Source organism: Cervus canadensis, chromosome 3 (assembly GCF_019320065.1).
Source record: "Cervus canadensis isolate Bull #8, Minnesota chromosome 3, ASM1932006v1, whole genome shotgun sequence".
Lineage (NCBI taxonomy): Eukaryota > Metazoa > Chordata > Mammalia > Artiodactyla > Cervidae > Cervus > Cervus canadensis.
The window spans coordinates 66,465,285-66,479,870 of NC_057388.1; the positions used below are offsets into that span (position 1 = coordinate 66,465,285).

General features: G+C 39.3%; 2 long non-coding RNA genes across 2 annotated transcripts in view; one reads left to right on the forward strand and one right to left on the reverse strand.

Annotated features, from left to right (window-relative positions):
* Positions 1-14,586, reverse strand: part of LOC122438480 — a 222,702-nt gene that overhangs the window by 9,654 nt on the left and 198,462 nt on the right. Inside the window, exon 4 of the long non-coding RNA XR_006268568.1 lies at positions 10,143-10,240. This is a non-coding gene — a long non-coding RNA (uncharacterized LOC122438480). The remainder of the gene's footprint in view (positions 1-10,142; positions 10,241-14,586) is intronic.
* Positions 507-14,159, forward strand: LOC122438482. Its single transcript, XR_006268571.1, has 3 exons — positions 507-670; positions 5,055-5,166; positions 14,000-14,159. It is a non-coding gene; the product is annotated as an uncharacterized LOC122438482 (long non-coding RNA).

Below are 14,586 nucleotides of genomic sequence, written 5' to 3' on the forward strand. Positions count from 1 at the left end.
AGTACCAGTCCATGACCTGTTAGGAACCAGGACACACAGCAGGAGGTGAGCAGTGGATGAAAATTAAACCATCCCTTTCTCCCTGCTGGCAGTGGAAAAACTGTCTTCCATGAATCCGGTCCCTGGGGCCAAAAAGCTTGGGGACCGCTGATCTAAGAGGGTGGAGGGATCCAAGGGCTCAAATCTTAATCCCTGGTTTTAGAAATGAGTGAACACAATCTTCAGCTGCTGGACTGGAAATTATAAACTCAATTTACTTTATCTTTCAAAGCAAGTTCAAGGGCATTAAGAATCTCTTTATAATGATCTCTTCGGTATTTATGATATCCCTAAAAGGCAACAAGGCTGCTTCATCTCATATTTATATCCACGCAGAGCTAAGGAGCAGGGACAAGGTCTTCCCACTTAGGATGAAAAAGATGCTAACCAACCCAAAATCCCTGTGCTGGCTCTGACACAGTGCTGCAAATAAGGCAGCTTCTTACTGTCCTTCTTTTCTTATTTTACCTCATTTGGTTAAACCACACAAGCTCCGTGCTTGGAACTTCCGTTTTCTTATCTTGAACATCATGTACTGTTCCAGCTCATAGGCAGCCACCCAGGAAGGAAGCATTTCATTCCTTTCAGACAGAGGGCCTGACTAGCCAATGGCCACGCTGTTGAAAGCTCTGTAAGTATTTAAGAAAATTCTTTTTGCTGCATTAAAAAGGTCAAGAACTGGAAAGTGTGCAGTGTTAGAGTTTAATAGTTATCTCTGATCTGCTTACCTTGAAATCAAATATCAAAAGAAAACTTGGAGAAGCAATGGTGAGAGAGACAGAAACAGACAGACAGACAGATGGAATCAAGTTCATGTCTCTTTCCCTATCCATTTTGAGTTTTCCTACATCCAATTAAAACTTAAAAAATCAATATATCAGGCTTCAACCTACTTCATACTTATTGGAAACCTAAATGGTGCTAATTCTTTATTGTAATCAACTCATTATTCAAATTGCTGTTATATGCTTATCATTTTCAATGTCACATGAAATGTGTTTTTATTCTTCTGTTTTCTTTTTGAACCAACATAACTTGGTTAAGCATTTCATAAAATATATAGACGCCTCAGTGAATGCATTCTTTGGACTTGTGGGGGGAAAAGGAAATTTGTCCAGCAAATTGTCAGTCTTACGGTTTTTGTTTTTTTTTTTTTAAGCTCCTGGTTTCTCAGAAAATGCTCTTTAAACGAGCTGTTTACTTTTGATTTACACAGCAGATGATTTTGAGAAGTTCTAAACTAAATAGGTAAAAAATGTTTCAAATGATGCAAAGATACAAAGAAATGTGACATGGAAAAATACCTGAGTCTGTCCTACCTAAAAAGTTATGTTGGGAATTAAATTGTGAATTGGGTAGAAAAAACCTCACACTCACTTTTTTTTTTTCTATCGTAGGAAATTTTAAAATATGCATTCAATTCTGGACCACTGGGAGTAATAGAAAGTTCACGGATGGTCTCAAAAAGCATTTCTATTATACTTTCATACGTAGGAAGCATATATAGGACTGAAGAGAAAATATATAATGTTTCAAATATCGGTTTTACTCTAAACACTTGATTCTGTATGACTGGAGAACTGTTTGGTTTAGCTCTTCTTCCACCTGCTCACCTCTGATCCTCTCCACAACCTAGAGATATATAACAGACAGCACATGCTTGGTTGGAATTCCTCTTTCTTCCTCTCCCTTGCTGTACAGTCTTTGAACCTTCTTGGCCTTCCATAAACAGTCTCTGAGAAGGGAGAAGTATCCAACAAAAATAGCCAGTGTTTTCTGAGGGCTTACTCTGAACCTCTCTATCTACCTTGACCTAAGCTCTTTAAATGAGCCACAGCATTTAATCTTTACTGCGATCTTTCAAGGTAGGTTCTGTTAATATTCCCATTGTAAAGTTGAAAAGCTGAGTCCTAGGGGAAGTAAGTTGCCCAACGATATATAGTTTGTAAAAGGTACAGCAGGATTTCAACCCAGGCAGCCCAGCCTGTCTCCAAAGTACACACTTGTAACCAACACAGACACACACACACAACCAAACACTACACATACACATAAACCCATCACCCCCAACAAAAGAGGAGACAGGAGTATAAAGGAATATAATGGTTGGAGGGATGGGAGAGTACTGACTTGAAGGAGGGCAGAAGAGAGGCTTGTTGGAAATGACCTGTTTCTTGATCCAGCTGCTGGGTTCAGGCATCTTGTAAAAATCTGTGGCACTGACTACTTGTGCACTTTTATGTATGGATTGTTGTTCAGTTGTTAAGTCGTGTCCAACTCTTTGTGACCCTATGAGCTGCAGCACACCAGGCTTCTCTGTCCTTCACTATCTCCTGGAGTTTGCTCAAACTCAAGTCCATTGAGTCAGTGATGCCATCCAACCATTTCATCTTCTGTCACCCCCATCTCCTGCCCTCAGTCTTTCTTAGCATCAAGGTCTTTTCTAATGAGTTGGCACTTTGCACCAGGTGGCCAAAATATTGGAGCTTCAGCTCACCATCAGACCTTCCTAGTGAATATTCAGGATTGATTTCCTTTAGAATTGACCGGCTTGATCTCCTTGCCCTTCAACGGGCTCTCAAGAGTTTTCTCCAGCAACACAATTTGAAAGCATCAGTTCTTCAGCGCTCAGCCTTCTTTATGGTCCAACTCTCATATCCGTACATGACTACTTGAAAAACTATAGCTTTGACTATATGGACCTTTGTTGACAAAGTGCCGTCTCTTCTTTTTAAAACTCTATCTTGGTTTGTCATAGCTTTTCTTCCAAGAAGCAAGCATCTTTTAATTTCATGGCTGCAGTCACCATCTGTAGTGATTTTGGAGCCCAAGAAAATAAAATCTGTCACTATTTCTACTTTCTCCCCATCTATCTGCCATGAAATGATGGGACCAGATGCCATGATCTTCATTTTTTGAATGTTGAGTTTTAGGCCAGCTTTTCTATTCTCCTCTTTTACCTTCGTCAAGAGGCTCTTTAGTTCCTCATTGCTTTCTGCCATTAGAGTTGTATCGTCTGCATCTCTGAGGTTATTGATATTTCTCCCGGAAATCTTGATTCCAACTTGTGATCCATCCAGCCCAGCATTTCGAATGATGTACTCTCTGTATAGTTAAATAAGCAGGGTGATAATATACAGCCTTGACATACTCCTTTCCCAATGTTGAACCAGTCTGTTGTTCTATGTCCAGTTCTAACTATTGCTTCTTGTCCTACACACAGGTTTCTCAGGAGACTGGTAAGGTGGTCTGGTATTCCCATCTCTTTAAGAATTTTCTACAATTTGTTTTGATCCACACAGTCAAAGGCTTTAGCATAGTCAATGAAGCAGATGTTTTCTGGAATTCCCTTGCTTTTTCTATGATCCAACAGATGCTAGCAATTTGATCTCTGGTTCCTCTGCATTTTTAAATCCAAAGTGTGTATTACACTTCAATAGAATTAAAAGAGAAAAAGGAAATGAGCCTAAATATCTTAATTATTTTTGCTCATTTCCATATATATATACATACATATATGTATATATATATACACACCACTGGGAAAATTGAATAGTCATTTGCCTTAAATAATCTTGTCAAAAGAGTCTCTGAGGGAATTTTTCCCATATGTAGGTAGCTGGGCAAGGTGCCCTGGATTTGAGTGGAGGTCTTGCTGCTAGATGATTTTGCATAATGACTTGATCTCTATCTCTCAGTTTACTTCTCTGCAAAACTGGGGATGGCTGATTCCTGCATTGCAGGGTAGGATTAAACGATCACTTTATATAAAGACTTGGAAGTGGAGATAATCTTGCCTTCTTTGATGCTAAAGTGGTGAGGGCTACTAGGGTGTCCCAGCAGGTGCAGGAGAAGGAGCACTGGGCTTCATGGCTAGTGACCTGGATTCTGCTTCTTAAATAAAGTGCAGATATTTAAAAGCCATTTCATTTATAGGGTCTAGGTGTGTTCCTTCTTCAGGTAAAAAGCTCTTTCCTTTACCACAAGCTGTATGACCAGATCCAAGATTAGCCAGATGGACACAAATGAATCCACTGACTTCTCCTTGTTCAGAAGGTGCAGACATTGCAAAAAGTACATTTCCCTGTCTCTGGAGTGAGTTGTGTTCCAGAATTAAAACACTAAGGTGGAAGTGAATGGATCTATCACATTTCTCAGCATCTCTGACAAAGACTGAATTCCAAGGAGAAGTAAATGAGGGAAGGAAGAAGTTGAATTTCTTGGACAATGTGACTATTACTGTGTCTGCCCATTAGCTTGATGTGCTTTAAACCAGTAACATCTGAAATCTTTGTTCCCTTCTTTTGGGGCGTCCATCACACAAAGCTGGCCTGCAGGCATTTGTAAGATGCCTACTCTCTGTAGCCTTTCACTGTGTCCATCCATACCTGATGGCTTGCCCTTCACAAAAGCCCTTTCTAATTTTGCCAGTGGTCAGCTCCACTTGCCACAGTCCCGTCAAAGCAGACAAATTAAACATGTCAGGTGACATATGGAAGAAAAGAGTTACTGATTTATTGAGGAACTTTTTATGGATAGGAGTTATTTCTCTTGGCCTGGTACCTACTCTCCAGGCTTGATCGCATTTCAAGGTACTACAGTCATCTACTCAAATATTCTAGGTCCTCAGATGTTTGTGTGCACACGTCTGTCTGTGTGTGTGCACGTCTGAATACGGTGGGGAAGCTGCAGCAAGGCTGTTGATTGCAAAGTGAGAACGAACGGGGAAAGTTAAGGCTCCTTCCAGTCCCCGCTTCTAATGATTTTCTGTGACACTATGGCTATCTTAGTTGAGAAAAGGACTTAGGGTCATATTGTTAATGAAAAAACTCTTTAGGTGAACAAGTTTGAAAACATTGTACTGTTTATTTGAAGAAGGACATAGAAAGCCCTATTTTTCCTTCTATTTTTGTTTGCAAATAGAATGCTATTGTGTCTATCTCTTGTATTGCTTTATAAAAAAAGACCCAGTGGTATGGGAAGGTCAGATTTGGGGGTGATCATTCTCCCTCTAGCTTTTCAGATGTCACAGCCAGATGAAGGATAATTTAAGAAGCACGGAGCTGGGTGATGGGTCTTACAGAGCTGCCTGTCTGCTGGACCTGGAGGAAAGCTTACCCCAGCAAGGTAATTTACGACAGAAGACAATGTCAGCTCCCTGCAGGCAGCACAGCCTAAATTCTCCGAAGAATCCTGTTTTATTGGAGAGAGCTGTAAGGCTGGAGACGGGATAAGTTATAGCTTTCCAGTGGCTTTCCCCTTCCTCCTTTTCCTTGTTGTGATTGTTATTTATTATTTGTGGGTACGGATGAGAGGGTTCACTTTGCCAACTTTTGAACTCTCTAGATTCATGGCTCCAAGTTTTGAACTGTCCCTGAACCTTCCTGCCTTCGAGTTCCTATTCTCTTAGCATTCTGCAGCGTCCTATTGTGAATGGAGAAAGACTCTAAAAGGTTTATTTTAAAAGGTTTAAATATTTTCTTAAACATCAAATAGAACTTAAAAAAAAAAAAAGCAGCAACCTGTTGTGATGAGTCAAGAATAAATGAGTCGAAAACATATGCTCTAAATTTCCCCCAGTTTATGCAGCAGGTTCATGGCTGAATTACTATTAAGCTTTCTTGGATTCAAAGTTGATATGAAATGACATGACAAGGGATGCGCCCAAACACATTAGTTCTTTTAGTTTCTGTTGCTTTGTTCCTTATTTAATATAAAATGGGCTTTGGTTGAACTCTGGAAGCTAGGGAGAAGAGAAAAGAGCAGGAGATATTTATAAGCATGTTTTGCCAAGTAAGAACTCTATTAGGAAACAGGGCATTTTGGCTAAAGAATTAAATTCTTGATTTAATGGTTGTAACATTAGGAGGTAGAAATACCTTTGAAGTCTCGGCTGCCTAGCTCTCCACTCTGTTGGAGCCCTTCTCATCATCTTCACGCCTACAGCTCACTTGGCGCATCCTCCTAAGCTTCAAGACCTGTCCTTAAGAACCCTGAGAGGTTATTTGGGTCTAGTACTGTCTGTGGCCAGTTGCCTTGAATATGCTTTACTGAAAGTGAGCCTTGGGGGTATGCGGTGGTAGCTCTGCAAAGGTAGCCGGGGATGAAACAGAGGAAATACTAAGACATTCTGTTCTTCCCTGTGGTCCCTGTGATCAGGGGTGTCCAATGCTGTTTCGACCTCAGAAGACCTGTGTGGGGACAGGGCAGGCTACTGGGAGTCAGAGGGCGTGGTACATGGCTGAAGTTTAGGGGCCGTTTGCCAAATGAATGTCCTGGCACCTGGGCAGCAAAGGCATATCTGATACCTAGAGGACGATACCCTGTAATGTGTGTTTGGGTCAGAGTAACCATGAGCCCACAAACCAGACAGAGCCACGCAAAGAATGTTTACTTTTGCCGTAACATTCCCCCATACATGCTTGGGAACACTAACTCACCATGTGCTATGGGGCTGCCCTGTTTCCCCACCTGACAAAAAAAACTGGGCTCGCCATTTGCCACCCACCTTGTGGGGTGGATGTGGGGTGGGTGTGAGAAATCCTACAGAGAGCTTAGGGATCCCTGGCTGAAAGTCAAGTACCCATACAAAGTACCAAGCACCACTTTTTAGCATTAGAGACAGATGCTCAGAGGGAGAACTAGGTACATTTTGCCACCAGTTCAAAACATGCCTTCGACTCCTGCCCAGAGAGTAAAACATGGTTGTTAAAAGTTGAGATGACAGAAAGTGCTGAAGAGAAGCTGCCAGGAAAACCCCTTTGCCCAGTCCTTGCCCCAGGGTCCCACTGCCAGTGGGGGATTATCTAAAGTGGGTGTCCTTAGAGAAAGCAGGAATTCTCTTCCACCACAGACTGTTGAAACCTTCCCATTTCACTGTTTTAAAAGCTGCAGAGAATTAAAAATAGAAGCTTTTTGGAGGGAGGAGAGGGTCCTTTGGGGGCACTCTGTTTGCTTTGGTTTCTATCTCCCTCCCTGGAATGCAGTAAAAACCTGGGGAAGTCAGCACTCAGAGAGGAGGCCTTTGCAGAGAAATGAAACCCCCTCACGCCAAAGTGAAGGGTGAGGAACTCTTCTGGGTTCTGGTTTTATAATCATTTCTGTTTATAGTAGGAAAGAAATAGCCCCCTTCTTGAATTCAGCACATGTAGTCTTTTCTTAACGGTTCCCCTCCTTATACAAACATGATCAGGCCTAGTCCTTCAATAGGTTATTATTTAGCAGCTAATGTTAAATACAGATGAAAACTTGCCAGTTGAATGAGATGACTGTCCCCCAGGTGTAAAAGTGCCATTCATACACAGGAAGTGACGATTGTAAATGGCGGCTGTCAGAGTCAAAATAGCTGGGGAACCGAAAAGTTTGTATATTCTTATGAAAGTTGAAAAAAAATGGCATGAGGGGAGGACTGTTTTGGGAGCCACAAGTCCCTGGAGCACTGATTTTGGTGCCTGGGGTCCTAAGAAAATGAGGAGGGAGGAAAGATGTTGGAGCTCAGGACAGTCTTCAGCTATTCTTTCTCTCTCTCTCCACCCGCCCCCACCCCTCCAACACACACACATTTACACACAGCCCTATGGCTTATTCTCCTGGCTCAGATTATATAAAATGCCAGAATACAGTAAGTGCTATTCTGGAATTATCTGAAATAAAGTTTTTATTGGGGATCCTAGTGTGTTGTCTGGCCCTGAAACTTTCACCCCTTTTTTCAGAAATCCCTGTGAGGAGAAGAGCCCACAAAGAGAAGCAAGTAAATATACAGAGATTCTGAACACGCTGGCTTACAGAGGGAGGGACCCAGTGTCCCCCCTGCCCTGCGGTGGAGCTGAGTTCCGGCTATTTCCCTCTTCCTCACCCCTGCCCGGCTCTAGTGTGTGGTGCTGCACCCGGGAGGCTGCTCTGGCGGCGACCCTGCTCTGGACGGGTCTTCCTCCCTCCTAGAGGCAGGACTCCGAATTGGATTTATCTGTGCCCAGTTGAGACCTGTGCAATACATAAGACGCTGAGTGGGTACACTTTAGTTACTTCCTTGCTAAGAAGAAAAAATTTCTCTTTACTTTCTTCAGTGAAAGAGAGATTATGAGAAAAGTCCCTCCTCTCTTTACCTCCGAAGGATGATATGAAAATGAAAAAGCTGATGTTTTTGACAGGCACTATCATGCTCAGGTGACAGGCAAGGCAATATTCTGTTTATTATTATGGTTCCCGCCGTGTCCCTGTGTGCTCATTACTTTCTCTCTCTCTCACATCACAGGGGTATGTATGGTCTCCCTGGGAAAAGACAATGGTGCAGACTGCTGATGAGAAAATTCATGGGGCCACACTAGACAAACATTTCAAATTATGGTTTCCCTGGGCATTGATCATGCTTCATTCCCACGTGAGGAAACCCAGTAACCCAGCTACCTTGAAAACAATAGTATGGGCATGGAAGGGTTGGGACAGACCTAAACATTTTAATTAATATCTCAAGAAATGCAAAACTTGGATAGCTCACGAATATTTGATTTATATAGCCTTGTGCTGTCTGGTAGCCATGGGCCACGTGTGGCCAGTAAAACATCTGAAATGTGGTTATTCTGAATTAAGATGTGCTATAATTACAAAACATGCACTGGCTTTTGAAAACTTAGCATGAAAAAGAGGATACAAAATACCTTATTAATATTTATTTCTTATGATTACATGTTGAAATGATATTTTGTATGTTTGCTTAATTATTTTATTAAAATTAATTATAACTGATTTTTAAAAAATGTAGTATGGGGTGGTCATCCCCCTACAGTGGTTTCCAGAAAATTAAAAATGCCATATATGGCTGCATTTGTGGTTTATGTTATATTTCTATTGGACAACCCTAGTATAGACTTAGAGACAGTGTGGGAACTGCTATCTGGAATTCAGTATTTAGGGATATGAGTGGCCTGAAAGGACTGTTGCTAAAATGTTGGGACAAATTGTGAAACACTTTAAACAGATAAAAGAGCAGTTACTGGGTGTCCCATCTAATGTAATCTTGTTGTTATATTCACTCTTCACTGTTTTTAAGCTTCTTTATAATTCTGCAATTTGTAGAAAGCTGATAATAATGAAAATGATTGTTACCTGTTAAAAAGCAAACTAATTTGGTCTGATGAAATGCAATTGATTATTGCCATATGCTTAGAGCCTTCGGCATTTCTGTGCAAATTCATCTCAGCATTCCTTGTAGTCCATATATGTGTGGTTCCTTGAATTATTTGATCCTATGGTAATATCCTACTTGTTGTCTCACTGATTAATGAGTTAAAAATCATCGGCATGAGTTCATTGTATATTTGTGTGAGAGTTATTGTGTTATTGTTTTGAACAATACTAGAAAATTTAGGAGTTAATGGTGGTCAAAAATTAACTACTCTGTCCTTCTCTCCTCCCTTCAACCCCTAGCTACACCTATGGTCCCAGTGGTGGAAGTACTTCTGAAAACCTGAGACAGGGTAGAAAATGCTTTTTTCTATAGAAAGTATATTACCCAGTGGTTTGCCACTTAAGCTCTACTCACATATAGACGAAGCTAAATCATGGGGTATGTTGAATTTTGTGAACGAGACAGAAAATCTTTCTACCTGGTGGAGTATTTGATTCTAAGAGAAGATGTGTTGAGTTCCAATAATGAAGCAGAAATCTAGGATGTAATTCATTCACAAGGCATACACTATGGATGTAGGCCTTCCTGGTGGCTCAGTGGCGAAGAATCCGCCTGCAATGCAGGAAACATAATGAGACACGGGTTCAATCCCTGGGTCAGGAAGATCCTCTGGAGGAGGACATGGCAACCACTCCAGTATTATTGTCTGGAGAATTCCATGGACAGAGGAGCCTGGCGGGCTTCAGTCCATGGGGTCGCAAAGAGCCAGACAGGAATGAAGTGATAGTACACATGCACATATGCACACACATAGATATTGATCAGGCACCCACTTGCACAAAGTCCTCAAGTTTAACAGCAAAAATATTGAAAAGAAAGTGAGTTGTTATAAATCTTTGTTGCCACTCCCCTGGTTTTTTCTTTTTTGTTTTATAAATGTTAAGAAAAAAAAAAAACAGCCTCATTCCTATTTTACCTTGCTGTCATTTTCTAAAAAGAACTGGCTTCCTTCAAAATAATGTGTGACGAGATGGGCCAGGCACATCTGTATTTCTTTCATATTTCCATCTGTTACTGTGAATAGAAAGAATTTGAACAAATGTAAGCAAATTAAAAATGTAAAATAGGCGATTCATGCACTCTGATTTTGTTAAGAATCTGGAAATACTACACTTAAGATATGTTTTGTTTCTTTTCTTTACTATTTTCTTAAAGAAGTCAGCTTTTATTAGCAGAAAGATCATTAAATTTTGTGAGTATTGGCCTCCAGCATTTAAGTTTTTACAGAACATGTGAAAGTTTACCGGTCTTTCACGAGCAGGGACATATGATTTTTATACATCTATAATTTTGAAAATGAAACATTTACTCTACAAATGCAGAACAGTTCACTTATAAATTTTATGTTTTGTGGGCTATTTTTTTTAGTATAAAGCAGCCACCTTGAAGAGTCCATTGAAAGTAAAAGTATACCACATACAATATTCTCCCCTATATAATCTGCCCATATGTAATTATTTTCATTTTTGGTTCTTTGGGAATATAACACGAGACAGCTTTAATAAAGCCCTGGACCCAGGTATTTTAATATCACAGTTTACTTGATGGTGTTACCAAGGAAAACAAAACATATGCCTTTTTATAATTTTCAGTTGTATGAAATTAATTTTTGAATTTTAACTATTATATTTTTATATTAAGAAAACTTCATATTTAAATCTTTCTATTAAGAAAAATTTTTGACAACTGTTAACAAAGAAGAGTATGAATTTGTGCAACTATTTGTGTATTAAGATAACACTGCTTCAAAAAATGGATTTAATTAAATAATTTTTGATGAAAGATCTTTATGTATTTTTAATGTATCTTATAAAAGACTTGTGATATATCTTAATTATCAATACAATGGGGAAGGAACACTGCCACATTGAATCTTCTATCATTTATTCAAAAATAATAGAATATTATAATTTAAAGATAAAACCAAGGTTTTATTTGTATGGAAAATGTGTTTCTCATAGAAGAACTTTAGTCTTGACCCATTTTCTATAAAAAGGAGCTATTATATACTTTGGCTTTTTTTAATACAGCAATTTCCTAATTGGTATTTTCTCTTAAGTTGATTTTACTTGTTTCTTCTCTAAGAAAAAGTGTGTTACAGTGGTGATTAACAGTTATTGCAAAGATACAGATTCTTTCTGGAAAGAAAAGAGTTGAGGAATCTTTTCCAGAAAATAGTTTTATTTTTTAACCTGACAATACTTGAAAGTTTAATAAAAAGATGATATTTTTATCATCTACTATCTATTCAGGACTAACAACATTTGGAAACAAAAAATTACTATTTATGGCATATACTATATTATTTATCAATACTATTAATCATATAAATAATATCACATCCCGTATATGACATATGGTTTCCTATGTCAGGAGATTCTCCATTGTTAATATGTCCATTATTCATGTGAAATATAGTTAAGAAAGGGGTGAATTCAGAAAGTACAAAAATACTTCAGATACTTGTAATTTGGAGTCCAGAAAATCCATTAAATGCCTGGAACTGTTAGACAAAATTATTGTGTTTATTATTATCTTGGAAGAGGAAATCTTTGTCAGAATACTTTAGAAATACTTTTGACCATCTCCCTTCAGAAAAGGTCCAAAATTCATAGCTTGCAGGATTGCTAAGGCCAACTCTATAACATCTAGATGAAGATTTTAAAGAACATCTGATTGTTTTGCCCATATGATGCCCATTCAATTTAAAAAAAAATATGATTTTCACAATTTTGGCAGTATGACTTTAAGGAGACATGGTTCTTTAAATAACAGACCACTTTTCTCCATCTTTCTTTTGAGTATCATACCTTCTCGTCTCCTGTCCCACAGTTTCTTTACCTTCTCCCCTGAATTAACCAAAGAAAACCTCATCGTACTCCTGATTTACAGAGGCATAGATAATTCCAACTTAACAAGTAGGAATGCAGTCCTGTGATCCATTTAAGAATGTGATCAATATATGATCATACAATTTGAGAAGGAAATGGCAACCCACTCCAGTGTTCTTGCCTGGAGAATCCCAGGGACGGGGGAGCCTGGTGGGCTGCCATCTGTGGGGTCGCACAGAGTTGGACACGACTGAAGCGACTCACCAGCAGCATGGTCATACAATGGTTATATGTCTGGAATAAGTTATTAAAGGAATATTGTGCTATCTATAAAGGGTTTTTATTAATTTAGAAACTCAGGACTCTAGTATTTCTATAAATGATATGAGCAAGAAAGTGATGAATTATTTACAGTCAACCATGATGGAAATGATGTTGTCAAAGCCTATTTTTGCTAGTACCATTCCAAAAGTTTATCCACAATTGATTCAAATTTTTCATTCTTTAAAGATTTTCCCATAACCTGAAATAATTTAACCTGCAGGGAAGCAGAAGTTGAAGGAAATTGCAAAGCAACCTCTGAATAATGAATATCTTGCCAGGAAAATGTGTGTGTTCTCCAAGGAAAGGGTGTTGGAAGAGATATGAGATGGCAGGAGGATCTTCTCTGACACAATTTTGAGTTTTCTACAGGAATATTTCCCTGTCTGTGAAGCATATAGAACTATGCTCAAGAACTGAGGAAGTTTTGGAGACATAATCAGAAAGAGAAATGCAGATAGGGAAGTTATTCAAACCAGGTCACTTCTCATCTTGATATTTTCAGAATTCCCCCCTGCATCCCACACTAGTGACAATCCATACAAAAGGCAAAACTTTTCCAGATGGTTTGGTGAATTTAATATTTTTTTCTCTATAAATAATAAAAAATAACTTTCAATTAGGGCTTTTCCAATTGAAAAAGTATACATGTAACATTTCGTTTTCACAATGATCTTTTAAAGTTGCTATAATAATAATATTATTATACTGACTTTTATATATAAAATACTGATGCTCAGACTCTTTTAAATCATCTGATAATACGCAGAGTGGAAATTTTTAAAGCCAAACTGCTGCTGCTGCTAAGTCACATTAGTCATGTCCGACTCTGCAACCCCATAGATGGCAGCCCACCAGGCTCCCGTCCCTGGGATTCTCCAGGCAAGAACACTGGAGTGGGTTGCCATTTCCTTCTCCGGTGCATGAAAATGAAAAGTGAAAGTGAAGATGCTCAGTCGTGTCCGACTCTTCGTGACCCCATGGACTGTAGCCCACCAGGTTCCTCCGTCCATGGGATTTCCCAGGCAAGAGTCCTGGAGTGGGTTGCCATTGTCTTTTTCAAAAGCCAAACTATCAAACCTCAAATTCCCTGCTTTTCTCCCTCCTTTTGGAATAAGTGAGATAGAATATGACATGCATTTTTTAATAAATTGTATTTGCTTTTTTTTGTTAGGAGCTTGGAGGGATATAATACGTCATTTTGTGGATTCTTCTAAATCCTTTGTTTAAAGAATCTAAAGTACTTTGGACTAACATACAATAGGCATACCATTTAGAAATATTTAAGAGAAGAGGAAATACAATTCTTTATTATGAAAATGAACTCACACTATCAGGCCAGGGATTGATACCAAATAAAATATCTTGATTGCTCCATATGTTGTTGGTGGCATTTTTAAAGGTTGGTGATTGGAAGAAGTGGCATCAGCCTAGATGGATCTGTGAATCTATGCCAGACCTCCAGGGTATACCAAAGAGCCTTTCCTCCTTCTGTCACTTCCTTCCATACTTCCTCATCCACTCAGGTGTATGAGAAGGTGTATGAGGAGGTGTATGAGAAGTTACCCGGGTCATTAATGTTTGGTTTGTAATGTGGACACTAACCATTCTTATTTTACAGATGGAAGCGGATAAGCAAAGAGTTGTTGTCAGACATCTACAGCAAAGAGAGGGATCTGTGATGATCTTCCCATGGTGCTGTGCCCTTGCTTCTGATGGCTTTGCAAGAGTACTTCAGAGCTAAACTCAAAGATGAACATCAGAAAGAGGAACCTTAAAAATAAAAATTAAAAAAAAGAGGAACCTTGTAGCCATTTTGTCTCAAGGACTGGGCTGCCTTTCAAACATAGAATGGCGTCTCACTAATATGGGATTAGTTTTCAACAACAGATGGATCTCTAAGTGAAAAGAGACCTCTTCGTTTGTCTGGTGGCATGTGGCCCTCTGCAAATTTACATGTGGTTCTGATTGTCATGAAGGGACCACACGACATTAATGCAATTTCCCCTTGAATGTGCCACCTTGCTATCAGCCCTGATGTTCAGGCATCCATGGTTAAGATGCAGACTTCCATCAGACCAGCATGAATGCCACAGAGCTTTGTGGAGATCTGCCAAAACCACAGGCCAGCATTTGGGAGAGGGGAAGGATGATGTGATTTCAATTTTATACCATCTGTCCCCAGATTTCTTTCACTACCAGGCTGGT